The 15,457-nt window shown below is 44.5% G+C and overlaps 1 long non-coding RNA gene across 1 annotated transcript; it reads left to right on the top strand.

Annotated features, from left to right (window-relative positions):
- Positions 1 to 4,505: 4,505 nt before the first annotated feature.
- LOC142564514 (uncharacterized) lies at positions 4,506 to 12,712 on the top strand. Its single transcript, XR_012824581.1, has 3 exons — positions 4,506 to 4,620; positions 9,964 to 10,045; positions 12,617 to 12,712. It is a non-coding gene; the product is annotated as an uncharacterized LOC142564514 (long non-coding RNA).
- The last annotated feature ends 2,745 nt before the right edge of the window (positions 12,713 to 15,457 follow it).

Here is a 15,457-nt window from a genome sequence, read left to right as displayed (position 1 = left end):
CTTCTGGCTAGACAGTTGCACGGGTGCTCGGGCCCGTAACTCTACCACTCACGATCTGCCAGCTGAGTGCAGCCGTCCGTAGGTGTCGGGATGGATATCCTGGGCCCGGCAAAATCACGATGCGCAGGAACAAGTTGACAGACTGCACTAGTCGGGTGAAGCCCTGATGGCTGGAACCCGACGGCCCGTCTTCAGCACATGGTCCGGTTCCCGGCATTCTCCCTGCGTCGCTTCGTGGAACTCTGGCCGGGTTCTGCAGCACACTTCGCGTTTTCTTCTGATCTGAACCTTCCGTCTTAACAGGATTAGTGTTCATTGGAGCTGTGTGTTTTCAAATTATTGGTTCTTGGAAGCTCCCTTTTTAAATGTGTAGGCATTTCTGTAGGCATACACCCACAGTGGTAGCAGCGTTCGCATGTCCGCTCATGCACAGTTGCGCCTCTAGCCCCGAGCGCTGGCTCTATGTGAAACTGAGGCGCAGTTTCGTGTTAAAAAATAAATGCAAGGACTCTGATTTTGGTCAGGCGCAAAAAAAAATGTTCTGATGTTCCGGTTTCATTATTGCCCAGGCTCGACATTCCGTTTTCTTGTCGGTTTTCGTTCTTGAGTGTAATACGGTTACGGCAACTACAAGGGAGTTCGGAGTGAGAAATTGATTGAAAGAGTGAGAAATAAATCATACTTTATGCGACACGCAGGTTATATCCGTTAGCGTAACTATGTCTTACAGAGTTTCATTGAAAGCTTCCATTCTGCAGAAAGGTTATCGGCGCCTGAGTTGGGCTTGGTTAAGATGCATCATATTTATTTTGGTGATGCGAAAGGTACCGACTCAGTACCCCTTTTTGAAGATGGGAAATTCACTAATGTGATGCAGAGGACATCGATAAATGCTATAGCAAAGCAGCACGAAAATTGAGGAATGCATACTCAAACATTTGTTCTGCTTTTAATTATAATTTTTAAAATTACAATAATAATAATAATAATAATGAAGCTCATACCAACACAGGTTCATTGAAATTTACCAGATTTGACGGGGTTTCGAACGAACAGGCCATAGACCGATGAATTTAACACGTTCCTACATGTTTATAACTAGTAACATTTCTTTCATATCTTCATTTCACGTTTTCAAGTCATTCACAGCTGTTCATTGAAAATGCTGGCTTCTACCTTATTATGGTACTCCGTCTCTCTGTGCTTGGCACCCTCATTTTCCATTCTCCAGTATAGGATAGCCAACCACGTTAACATCGCTGCTTTCTTTACTTCTTTTCTCTCCCACTCTCCGACTTCGCTCTTTTGGCTTTAAAATTAGAACGTTATACACTGAGTACATTTTATTACTCTGTGGGCTACCCGTCATAGTGGCTTAGCAGCTATGGCGTTGTGCTGCTATGCACGAGTTCGCGGGGCATAATCGCGGCCGCGGCGACCGCATTTCGATGTGAGCGAAGTGTCAAAACGCCCGTGTACCGTGCATTGTGTGCACGCGAAAAAACACCAGGTGGTGAAAATTAACCCGGAGTTTTCCACAACGGTACCCCTCAATGAAATCGCGGTTGTGGCACATCAAGCCCTAGAATTTCATTTTCTTAGTCTCTGGGCTATTTTCATCTAGTACTATGCCTTCAATTTGAGCTAAACCATTATTTTACCTAATATCGCAAATTAAGAAACACTTTTTATATTTCACATTTCATAAGTATACTTCTGGCAATGGATATTTTCAGCAATGTGTGGAATTTCATCTGTGATTCACCTTTAACTCTTTCTAGCTAGCAGACAATAAAATTTATTCTAGCATTACCCTTCTCATGGTATATTTCGGCTAAAATGCGATAAGCAATCAAGCAATGCAGCTACCCACTACGTAATGATGCAGTAGCATCTTGTTGATGACACTGACAACTTCAGTGATTTGCCGATTCCGTCTTCATCGCTTCTGATGCCCTCCGATAATTAGCATAGTAGGGGATGTTGAATCGAGAAGAAGGACGTGCGTTTCGAGGCCCTGAAGTTGTTGAGACTCATGACGAAAACGTGTTCAACTATTTCACCCGTCCAATGTCCGATGCCCGTCTTGCCTGTTGAGCACACAAAAAAGTAGTTGCAGGCCTCTGAAGAAAAGTTTCCACGAGGACGGGTACGAACCTCTTTCGAATCTTGGTGGCGTCTGATGCATGTCATTAGCAGTCGCGGGCACTGCATCAAGCATCAAAGTCATGGTCCATGCATTGTTCCTTGAAGCACTTGTCTGCTGCTGTGAGGCATTGACGTTGGTGGGTTGTGAGCCGTCGTCTATCGTGGGTTTGCGTTTCTGTCGCAGTGGTGCTTCACCGTTTGTACAGTGCATTTGCATATGCCACTTTGTCAGGCGTAAAACTTCAGTGTTCATTGCCAGCTAGAAGAGCTCGCGTTGTCACTGTTTTCAGTAGAATGCTACGATGCGATGCGAATCGCATTCGAAGCGGCTCAAAACGCAGTCTTGTATGGTTGAAGCCGGTTAGGGTGCTATGTGGGATTCATAGTCCTGCGAGCATGTTGTTTGGGGTATAGCATAAGGCTGCTGAGCTGTAGGAAACACGTTTTAAACAAACCATTTGGCATAATTTTCTCAGAGTCATTCAACAGCAACTAGGAAGCAGCACATAAAATGGAGTCAGTAGTCTGAGAATGCAAATCGTATCAAAATCACATCCAACGCTTTTAATTAGGCTATTGCGCAGAAAACAATTACCTCTTATTGACGCTTTCTGTCCCTCTTGCGCAGGAGTAAAGCCTCGCGGTTCTGCCGCTACCCGTGGGAACTTAGCCTGCCACAAATGGAGGGCTCGCCTTCGCTTCGCGTCGCCCTGTTGAGAGGTGTGATCACGGTGAGCTGCTTCTGGACTAGATAGTTTTCCCTCTTGGACCTCTAGAGGAGCTAAGGTTTTCCTAGGTGGTGACAATCCAGTTCTGAAATTGAGGCACTCTAAGTTGTTACATATATGAGAGCGAGTGACGTGATTTAGAGAGAAACCTGCCAAAGTGTGGTGTGGTTTTGAGTACGTGCGTACGTAGCGAGATTCAACTTGAGGGACTTCGGGACAACTGCGGTGCGAATACGCTGGCTTTTTTTTTCGTATGAGGTGATGACAGCACTAACGGGGAGGCACTGCAATTCATTTTATGTATAATCATGAGGAGAGATCACTAAGAGAGCAACGCGCAGCACCATTATTTGGTAGTTTTTCTCGTGTAGGGGGCTTCTTCATAGCCAACTTCGAATCAATTACAGTGCATTTGCATATGCCACTTTGCATTGCCAGCTAGAAGAGCTCGCGTTGTCGCTGTTTTCAGTAGAATGCTACTATGCGATGCGAATCGCATGCGAAGCGGCTCAAAACGCAGTCTTGAATAGTTGAAGCCGGTTAGGGTGCTATGTGGGATTCATAGTCCTGCGAGCATGTTGTTTCGGGTATAGCATAAGGCTGCTGAGCTGTAGGAAACACGTTTTAAACAAACCATTTGGCATAATTTTCTCGAAGAGTCATTCAACAGCAACTAGGAAGCAGCACATAAAATGGAGTCAGTAGTCTGAGAATGCTAATCGTATCAAAATCACATGCAACGCTTTTAATTAGGCTATTGCGCAGAAAACAATTACCTCTTATACAGGTTGATTGTTAAAGTGGATTCAACATGACGGAGACAGGTGGCACGCAGCACTTGCCTGAATGTTTGGCCATGTGCATAATATGGATCCTGCAAGTTATTCTACCATAGCCTCAAGTCAAAGAAATTTATCGAGCCTACTCAAAGAACCCCTCCAATCGCGTTATCGTCAACTGTCCATGCTACCCTCCTTTAAACACAATATTACAGGAGTTTCATAGTTAATGAGGTCATTCCAAATGAGAGCGTCGCACAGATCCGCAGTGAAGTAGTTCAGGTCAGCGAACAGCTGCAACTCGAGCTGATCTGTAAATAAAAAGACAGTATCGGGGCCAATCATAAATCCGATCATTGAAATTATAGTAAGGTGAGAAGATGGTCGAGTTGGAAAGGAGGCATACTTATTGTTCAGCGTGAAAATCTTTTTGAGCCGTGTTGTTTAATAAAGGTCAATTATTAGGCAACGTTCGTCCTGTGTCCTTCTACTTCTATGATTACGGTTGTTTTGGCGCTCATTAATAAGTATGCATTGAAGATATTTACGGATTTTCAAGCGTTGCGTTACTTAGGTTAGCGCGCTACACCGTGGCTAGTCATCATCTCAGTACAGCTTTGTCCTGTATTTCACCTAATGGCACTGACGGCGACAGCAGGAATAATTTGATACATAAAAATAACGCCTCAGAACATCGAAATAAGAAAGAAATTGATCGTAGGCTGTGTTTTGTAGCCATTGTTTGAAATACAATACAAACCTTCGTATTTGACGTTACGGTCTACTGTCACAGTCCTCATATTTCACAAGTGTTTTTCGCGGTCGAAAACACATAGACGTCGGGAGGAAAGTGGTGGAATACAATCGCAACGAATGCCGGTTCCAAATGCGAACACCGGTACAAAGACGGTCTTCATGAATCAGCTGACAGTGTTTCTAGTTTTGGTTGTGATGTGCATTATTTGGTAAGACATAAGCCTCCTTTCTCTAATACTTTAAATTCTGCATGTAATATCGAGATAACATAATATAAAGTGTAGCTCAGGGCAGAAAACAAATCTTCGAGATATCTGGACAATGTATAGCAGCAACGCATCATTTTGGTGGGCTAGAGACGACGAGTTCGTGTCTATGATGGTATCCCCAAGCGCGGGGTTTTCTGCAGCTGTACCTGCATGCCCGACATCATTTGGGGGATTAATTTGGCTCACTTTCGTTGATGCCTGAAGCTGCCCTACATGGTGACACAGTGAAGCCAACGTAGCTGCAGGGCTGTCCTCATAATCTACCACGGAGTTGTTGTCTTCTGCAGCTTGATCATCCGTGAAGTAGCCTTCAAGCTGGTCATAGAGCACCCGCAGATTGTCGTTGCAGGTCTTCAACCTATCTCGCACAAAACGAAGTACAGGAGCGCTGAACTGGCTCGATTCGATGAGCTGCCCTGCCTCGTTGGGGAGCCATGTGAGCGTACTACGTTAACTATGTCGCTCGCTTTCGCTTGTTCCGGTCCTTGTTGCTTGATGACGAAGGCTTTTCCTTGATCCGCGTCGTTAAGATTGCAGAGACTCTGGTTTAGGCCCACAAAATTGAAGAAAATAATTTTCCCCATGGCAACGGAGCGGGAATCTCATTTTATTCTTCAGAGCGCGTATCAGTCACGCCAATCTTGAAGAACATTCGAGACTGCAGCATTTCCGAGCCTCCTCTCGGACCGCAACTATTTCGTCTGCTGTTATCTCCGGATAATTTTATAGTTGTCATACAATCATAGCCATGCAGGTCTTGTCAGGCCATCGTTGTGATGCCGTCGTCTTCATGCCTCATCGTCATGTCTCGCTATCACACAGCCTTTATCGTACTTCCATCTTTATTCCATTGTACTATTACCATCGTCGCCACTCACCATCGCACTTCTATTGTTATTCTATTGTAGTAATAGCGTCCTCCCCAAGTAGTCGTCCTTATTCAATCATCGTCAGGTCAGAACCATCATCCAAATGTGTCCGCGATGTCAAAGTCATACCGCTACCGGATGCGACAGTGTACCTCATGAAAGACAGACAGGGAGCGCTCGGCAATCGGAGAGGGTGTAGCAGTTTAATAAACGATGTTATAAAACAACCTTTACACTGAAATGTCGTCGAGGAAGCAGGAAGTTAAGACGTTGAAGGGGGTGGGGGGTCGATTCAGCGAGCTTGAGAAGAGGGGTTAAAACGCATTCCATTTTGTTGATAATAGAATTTTGCGTTTTGTTATAATTCCTGCAGAGTGTTTTAATTTCTCGGCAACTTTACGTGACCGTCTTTGAAAGGTGGGTTGTTCAGAGTGAACGTGTTCTATCATCTAAAGCGTTGTTTCCGCCACGGGATACGTTCGTGTAATTATCGATAATAGATTCAATGCAGGCAGGCTTCCTTGTAAGGTGGCACTGCCGGAAAGTTAGTAAAGACATCTTTGCTGCCAATGCATATGTTTCCTCTTGCTACTATAACACAGGAGCCGCACTTCCTTCGTGGAATATATATATATGTATATATATATATATATATATATATATATATATATATATATATATATATATATATATATATATAGTTATCGCTGAGGATATCACGCTGGCCCCGGTAGTGAAATGAAGAAGAACAGTACGACGTACATCAAGTAAGCACAGTGTATTTGACTGCAGTTACGGCTGCTAGACCAGGCTTTGTCAAAGTTATGACAAAGGCTGGTCCACCAGCCGAAACGTCAGTCATATATACTGTGCTCATAGAACGCACGTCGTACTCTACTTATTTCATTATATATATATATATATATATATATATATATATATATATATATATATATATATATATATATATATATATATATATATATATATATGAGCCAGTTGCAGCAGCAATTTTTTTTCATATGGAGGCACGCGGAACTAAAAATGCTAGCCGTAAATCTCGGTCCGCACGGCGATACGAATCAGAGTTTACGCATTGCCTTTTTTTTTACATTTTAGCATTTATCTTCATTTCTCCACGTTCTCGCCAAGGCTACAACATCCTACCGAGACGGCTTTTTATGTCTTTTATAGGTGCTCGTGATTAGCCTGGCTCTACCTCAATTTTGGCTGGATATGCATAGTTTCCCTGTGATGATGACAATACGGGGGAGATGTGACTTTGCCTTACGTTTGCCTCAACAGAAACGGATGCAGAATACGCTCAAGCGGGATAGAGTGATGACACTTATCGTTGGCTTCGAGAGAGGCTGCTTCACTAAAGCTGCATGTTTTTTTCACTGCCTCACTCTTTCATTGCTTTCATAAAACATATTCTGCCGGTAGCTCTAGGCAGCAGCTGCGGGCAAGTGGAAGCTCTGTAGGAAGCGTTTAGGAAGTTTAGTACGGCGATCTGCTGCACCCATAATCTGCTCTTCGTAGTAACGTGGCTGGCCCTTTTGAAAGAGCATATTCTGTACACTTGCGCTCAGTATATAGGTATATGAAATTCCTGACGAATGGAACTGATTTCCCCGCTCCCTTGAGGTTTCGTTGAAAAGAGTACACTGTGTATATTCTACTATATTCGGACAGGCGTAGAACCATGGTTAGGTAAGCAAATAAAACCCAGAATTTTTTTTAAAACTAAGATGTCAAAGTGCACGTTGGGAAATTAAATGTTCTCAGACATAGAAAGAAAGGAAAAATAAAAGAGAAAAGAGAAGCAGTATTCTTGAAAGGCATTGTCAGCGATGCAAGATGTTAGAACACTACACGAAACGTGTCTTGTAGCTTCAGAGACAGCATAAACTGCAGTAAACACTCACTTGCAAATTAAACAAGTGTGGTGCCCCAAGCCTAAAGACACAAATAAACAAATTTGCACTTATTGGCCGCGAGCGCTCGCGTTTACAACACTGGCCTGATGAGGGGCGCTTGCTTGTTCATGGTATGTTATTTTTCCGCGTAGTTACTACGTTGCGTTCATTCACTGAGCGACATCTGCAAAGCTCAGTCAATAACATGTCAGGGTACTAGCAGCATCGCCTTAACTGTTCACTATCGCATCCGCCGCAGTTCACATTACATGGAACCCTCGGTTCGCGGATGGTCTGTGCCTCGTCGGACGTGAGACAATACAGAAACATCGCTGTTTCGCGCGAAAGGCGAAGCATCGATTGCGAGAGCAAAAACAGACTGCTATGCTACGTAATACTAGAAGTTTTGTCGGCTGTGGATACTGTTAAAAATTTTCTTAATAACAAAAGTAACAAGCATGCTGTTACGTGCGAACAAACAAACATGAATACATCTCACTTAACCACCGCGCACATTCCCTGTCAATACACTGGAGCGAGGAAGCGCGGCAGCGGCAGCAAGCGAATTGTCTTTCGTGCTGACTCTCGCAAAAACGCGAATTAAGCGGCCAGAACATAGCGCCCACGAAGCTATGAGCGGACGCCGCACCTACACACTGCACTCATCGCCGATCGCTTTCAGGGTAGGGCCCCGCGTGATCGTGCCACACGCAGAAGCCGGCGGAGTTGGACCTTCCCCCTCCCCCCCCCCAGGTGCCTTGCCCGCGATGGAAGACGGCGTACTTCCTTCCCGCTTTCCTCCCTTGCACGTGCGAGATTGAGCCACCATCGTGAGCTCACCCTCGCACGCTTTGACTCACACACACACGAGACGACGCGCGGTAATGATGTTATCGCCCTTGGACTTTCTAAGGAACATCGCGGCGACGCCGGCGGCCAAAACGACGGAGTGACTATATAATTGCTATAGCAATAAAAGTACCAATGTAAAGCACATACTACATAGCACAATGGCGCCTAAATATTAGGAACCTAAGCGCAAATAACAACAAATTTGGAAAAAACAACTTGTCTAAAATGAAATGAAACAGATTGTCCTTAATCTCCGAATTTATTACCCGATATAGTTGGGCTTCCCTGATAAGTACATAAAGGCAAAAACACAATGTATTAACCACGTCTGCGCCACGTAATCAGATAAAATTCGGACTAAAAATGGGCGTATCATTTGTGAGGACCCCATTCTCGGAATGTTTACTTACTCCGCCAGAATAAAATCGCTGCTTCTGGGGCTGCCACACAGATTCTGTGCTGCCGTCTACCGGAACCACGACAAACCAGTGAGACAAAACCAGCTTGTCTATGGCCAAGTAGGAAAATGGGAAGTACCGTCAGTCACTAGAGCTCGTCCTTCGTAATTTTCGCCAGAAAAACATAGACAAAGCCTGTTCGTTATGGCATGGAAACGGTAAATTGTGGTAAGGAAATGTTAAGTGGTAATCAGAAAACAGAAAACGCAGAGTCGACGAAACAGGCTAAAGTGTGCTCATAGCAACATCGCCTTGCAGTAGGTTCTATTCCACAAAGGTACGAGGGGAGAATGAGTTTTCCTAGCGCTGCTCTTGAATGTGTGTTTCGTGTGATGTGTACAAAACCTCAATTTTGTACTTATTGAATTCAAAGGCGTGGGTTATTTGAATGGACCAGGCTTAGTGAGTTGAATAGGGATACCTTAGAGGCAGCATCCGCGCTGAATAGGTGGGTTCACAAATTCCAATTTTGTGCGTGAAGTCAGTGGATATATAGTTATTACTAAAATCAAGAGTTCGACGAAAGTTTCTCTAAACGGGATTGCTGATAGTCAAAGCTAAAAGGATCTTGAGTGGCGTCCGTCTTACATTTGACCATAATTGTTACTCATGCACCCAGAATGGGCTGGGGTGTGTTTGGCAGGTATTCTCAGATCAAGAACAGCAGGTTGCCATTATCCCTCAAGAGAAAAGTGTATAACAGCTGTGTCTTACCAGTACTCACGTACGGGGCAGAAAGCTGGAGGCTTGCGAAAAGGGTTCTGCTTAAATTGAGGACGACGCAACCAGCTAAGGAAAGAAGAATGATAGGTGTAACGTTAAGGGATAAGAAAAGAGCAGACTGGGTGAGGGAACAAACGCGAGTTAATGACATCTTAGTTGAAATCAAGAAAAAGAAATAGGGCATGGGCAGGACATGTAATGAGGAGGGAAGATAACCGATGGTCATTAAGGGTTACAGACTGAATCCCAAGGGAAGGGAAGCGTGGCATGGGGGCGGCAGAAAGTTAGGTGGGCGGATGAGGTTAAGAAGTTTTGCAGGGAGAACATGGCCACAATTAGTACATGACCAGGGTAGTTGGAGAAGTATGGGAGAGGCCTTTGCCTTGCAGTGGGCGTAACCAGGCTGATGATGATGATGATGATGTTACTCATGCACCTTACCATAGCGTTCTTTTCTTTCAGCAGTCAATGCCTCCAATATTCTTCAGCTATGGATCTAATGATGGAGGAAAGAAAAATTGCTGATGACACCTGTACAAAACACGTGAGTACGAGATTAAAAAAACGCTATAGCATAAGCTTCCCTCAGCATTGCGCCAAGTTTCTCACGCCATACTGATCAGTTCATTTTTCTGTGACACGATCCTACGTTCCTTTTTAAGAGCACACATTTTAAAGAGACTGCTTGGGACATTTCGTTGTATTTCTGTACAATATAGTACGGTAGATGATGGGTAAATAGTTTGTGTTTTCTTATTCGTGAAAATTGAAGATTTTGGTGATAGTGAACCATAAAAACTTAGGATAAGTTCTGTCGTTTCGCGTCCCAAAACCAAGACAGTTTTTGCCACCTGCTGTTCTTTAACGTCCACACACTTAAGAGTACACGGTCGTTTTTCGATTCGGACCCCATCGAAACCCGGCTACCGTGGCTGCGATATGATCCGAAGCTCTTCGGCTTAGGCGAAAACGTCAAACCCGCAATGTCACCTAAGCGAGTAATTTCAAACCTTTGAGAAAAGTAATTGACATTGGAAGAAAGACGTATAAAAATATTGATGCAACCCATTAAAAAAATTAAATTATGGGGTTTTAGGTGCCAAAACAACTTTCTGATTATGAGGCAGGCCGTAGTGGAGGACTCCGGAAATTTTCACTACCTGGGGTTCTTTAACGTGCACCTAAATCTACGTACACGGGTGTTTCGCCCCCATCGAAATGCGGCCGCCGTGGCCGGGATTCAATGCCGCGACATCATATCCGCTGAGCAACCACGGCGAGTGATGCAACCCATCAATATCGACCTAGGCGTAATTTCCAACCCACAATAATAGAGAGGTTTAGCTTCTCCGTTATTCCGGTAAAACGCAGGGGGACGGGGGGCGTTGGGACGAGGGCGTAAACGTGAGCGGTCTGCATTGTGCAGCCACCTGGTGGCCCAGTGCTCAGACAGAAACAGCTAATATTGCATTAACCGAGCGTATTCTTCTTCGCTTCTGGTATCAATTTTCGGCAACGGCGTAATCGTGTTCGGGCCAAAAATTTACACCCGCAAGAAAGTAAAATACAATTGGTTACTGCAATATTAGCTGCTTCTCTCTGTTTGAGCACTGCGCCACCAGGTGGCTGCAGCATGCAGGCCACTCTCGTTTACGCCTCCGCCCCAACGCCCCGTCCGCCTGTGTTTTACCGGAATACCGGACAAGCTAAACCTGTCTATTATCTGTGTTATGTTAAGATTCACAAAAAGAGAAAGCATAGGCCGCTGTCACCTCAGGAACTTCTTTTATGGCTTGTGCAAATGGCGGCCGGAATGATTATTCTTCTATTACTTGCCCTCTTATCCGCGCTCTTTTGAACACGGTGTTTCATACCAGAGAATTTTGCGCAAGAAACACGGTACTGCACATGTTCGTGAGTGTACTGGCATCACGTACTAATAATACTCGAAACTATCAGTCACTGAGGAAGCTATAAATCGAGACGCATAGTATAGTCTACTTTTTAGGCCGCGGTAGCTCGATGGGTCAGAGCACCGCACGCGTAATGCGAAGACGTGAGATCGATCGCCACCTGCGGCAAGTTGTTTTTCCATCCACTTTCCTTGCCAATGTTGTATTATTTTTTCATTCAATTAATAGGCACAAGTAATTTCCCCTATGTTTTCGTTGGTGTCTTTGTTTGCTGGCTTCTTATGATATTGTAGCGTGTTTGTCAAACAGCAGGCCGCTACAACCTTAAACCGGCTGAAGTTACAATTTTTTTCACACCTGATCAGGGACGGGCTAAGTGTATTCGCTGTTGTGGGCTTTAGGCCCACTCGATCTCGAGTACGCACAGTTACACCGCATTTATGCCCACACTGTAGTCCGTTTGCGCCCTCGCCTCTTTGAAATTTATTTGCCACAGATACCAAATCGAGGAAAACCTTTTCAAAGCTGATAATTTTAACACACATATGGTTCCTAGAGTGATCACATGCCAAGCGTACTAGTAATGTTTCAAAGTAATAATTAGGATGGGCATCAGCCGTTTAATATTAGATTATAGACAACTGGCGGACATTTAAATTACCTGAATGAAGACCAAGCATAGGAAGATGCTGTCTTCACAGAAACTTCATATCACCGGTGAAAGAAGCTGACAAGTAGGTGTCTGTGCTACAGGTTTGCGTACCGCTTACTAAGAGCATATAGCTCAAAACTCTGAAATAGAAATAGGTGAGCTAGCTTTATCATTGATAGCGTGCCTGTCAAAACGGCGCATATAAGGTCGAGGCACTCAGGGGTATGGATGTATGATCCAAAATGTCATTTCAAAGACCACTGTTGTAAGCTCAACAAAACACGGGGTAATCAGACTGTGTGCTATTGAGAGTGTTTGTAGACACACATGCTTTCAATTTTATTCGCACGGTCTCTGCGTAAAAGATACTTCTTGTTTTATTTCGCTATACGGTACAATAACGCAAGATGCTGTTATACACACAGACAAGAAACGAACGCGGTACTTGGTTGAGAGTGTTCCAGGATTTTGCGTTAACGTACCATAGTACGAATGCAACAGCAACTAGCAGAATTGTCAGTCTTTCCCTTCTCTCATGTCATTGCTCTAGATTTGCAAAGAAAAGTTCAAGTGCCCCAGTCATTGCACGTGCCCTGGGTGGTTCAAAAAGAAAATAATGAAGGAGTACCACTGCTTAAGCCGCCATAAAAACTGAATAAAGATTTTGAAAACAAATCTTCTTTGTTCATTATGCTTCCTTGTGTACATGCGTATTAACAATTTTGTCTTATGTGAGGAGGCATATCATAATAAAGCAAAGCTTAAATTTCATATTTGCTTACGGTAGGATGGCGTTAATGCTGCAGCCAGGGGCCATGATCTTCTTCACTGTTACTTAACCCAATTCCCTTAACTATTTTTTCTTCACCTGTGCAGGTCCAAAATTCTGAGTTCTCATCCTACTTTCCCAAGCTTCGTGAAGTCAGTTTCGATCTGCGCAGTAAACAGGCAGCAACAAATAACATCATATTTGGCAGTTCGAAACTTCAAAAAAAGTTACAGCGATATATAGCTTCATGAAGGCAGCTTACGAGCAAGCGTATCGGTGCTATTCTCTTTTAAGGCGGAGCTCTTAGGAACCAGTTCCTCCATTAGCGTCGGCGTCCCTCGGAGTCCCTCTTCGTTGTCCCTCGGTGTAACCGAGTGAATGAGCGAAGGAGGATGAAAGAGCGAACGCGGAGCGCAGTGGGGGATGAAAGACGGCGATAGCCAAGAGAGCACAAGGAGGAAAGCGGAAGAAGTTATGGCGTAAGCCTGAGAAGAAAATCGTAGTGCCGCCAAAGGCGGACTATGGCGACGATGGCTATGAGTTCACTCCAGAGTAGAGCACCGTCATCTGTTAACCAATGGCATGGGGCGAGGGCGGCCACTGATACAATATATGGAAACAAAGGCGTGCATGAGTTGAGGTCTGTCCGCGGCAGCTGCTGTGAATCGCGCCAACGCGTCATTCACGCTCTGCCTCTCGCGATCTCCCGATCAGCGAGGCAGTTGCGCCACACTTCGCTCCGTTCGCACTGTGCCGCACGAAACATACCTCCTGGGCCAGACAATGTACTGCGACATGAAACCACGTGTCAAGCCGCGCTCAAATTTCACATCAGCGAGCGTCGTAATCGTCAGTGAATTTTATTGCGTGGTGCGTAGCATGTTTTCAAAATGCTTTCATTGTGTGCAAGTGTGGCGGTATCTTTCAAGGCTAATTTTCTTGTTTTCCATGTTTTACGCGTGTTCATGGATTTTTATCAACTGTAAATACCGATCAGAAAAGATTGTAAGGCCTTGTAACGAAATGCTCACCCTTTATTTGCTCAAGCAATTTGGTAACGTGTTATTCACGTTATTCATTTTACACTTCTTCCACTCCTGGAGTCTTCTGGGCACACAAAGCCCAAGCCCTTTGCCGGACTTGTTCAGGACGTGACCGGCGCGTAGGGACTACTTTGGGATCAGTTGACTCGCGCTCCGCCTGCCGCTGCTTGCGTCGCTGCTCCGTCTTTCTCCCTCACCTCTCGATCTCTAGACGACACCGCTACATCCACAGCGCCCACATTCATGCTGACCCGCAGCAATTGCCAGAGGAAGTCAACGCAGCCAACACCACCAAGGAAACCCAAGGCCTGCTAACTCCCACGGTGACGTCATGCGTCCTGACCGAGCCGCACGGGAGACAGAAGCGCATCTCATCGCCTCCCGTGAAAAGAACAAATGGCCATGGCGAGTTTTACGTAGCTGATCGTTTTATTTTGCCTTTTGCGTTGTGATTGGCACGGATTTGGGCAATGTACAAGGAGGGATTTACAGTCCGCGATCATTTATTTCAAAGCCCATTTATTCTTCCACTTATAAATAAGGAAAATTGTGCGCCATCGAATGCGTGGCGAATATGTGAGGAAAGTGGGGAGGCCCAACAGCGTAATAGAACAAATACGGGGCACTGCCTATTGATTCTTTATATATCTATATATATTTGGGAGAACGCATGGAAACTGGTGCTTCTTTTTCTGAACTTCTGCAGTTTATGTTGCTTTGTCTGTGTTCTTGTAGTCCTAAAAACATCTGTCTTGGTACTAACGTAGTTCTCTGACAGAGTGTTTGCTGCTTGTACAAGTATTTTTTCAAGCAACGTGTTAGGGTGTAAAGACGGATGGAGGAGCCAGACACGTCGAGGCCTATATATTTGACACAAGGTCTTTATATTATAGTAGCTTATTTTGCCTCCTTTGTTCATCGTGAGATTAAATGGACTGGCGATGAGCTTCCTTTAGAACTACGTAGAAGGTAAGGGGTTTAGTGGTGCAAAAGGTGACTAAGGCTATGCCGCGCCAGACACAAGGTGTTCTAAAGTCTAATTGAGAAACAGCGAAAGCTGTGTTTTTCTATAGCTTGTGTAAATAGCCGGTGCCGTGTAGAAAGGTAATTAGGCCAACTAATAATGCTAGTGTATCATCTCCAAAAACTAGGCAATGCCCAAAGACACGGGTAATTTGTATAAATTGTGCAGCAGTTGTCGTCCTCGTGTTTCACTTTCTAGATCTCAGTAATAAAGGTATAACTGTTACCAGTTCTTTGCACTTCTCACATGTAGGTGAGACTTCTTTTGCAAGTAAAAATTGTGCGTGAGGTGTGTGTGTTCAATCCATATCGGGCATGTAATTACTTAAATAATTCGTTTATTTATTTATTTGTTTGTATATGTATTTGTATTTGTTTGTATATTATATGTTTGTTCTACAGCACAATAAGTGCTGTAGAAGGAGTGCATTAACAAGGGCAAATTATGCACAAGAAAGCGCGATACAACTATGAGTGTTAGGACCATTTATCTTGGATGGCAGATGCAAAAGTTCGGGGAGAGCATCAGCGAACAGACCCCGGTAAGCAATTCCAG

Source organism: Dermacentor variabilis, chromosome 11 (genome assembly GCF_050947875.1).
Source record: "Dermacentor variabilis isolate Ectoservices chromosome 11, ASM5094787v1, whole genome shotgun sequence".
NCBI lineage: Eukaryota > Metazoa > Arthropoda > Arachnida > Ixodida > Ixodidae > Dermacentor > Dermacentor variabilis.
Note: the sequence above shows the minus strand (reverse complement) of the source record. Positions and strands in the feature narration are given on the sequence as shown.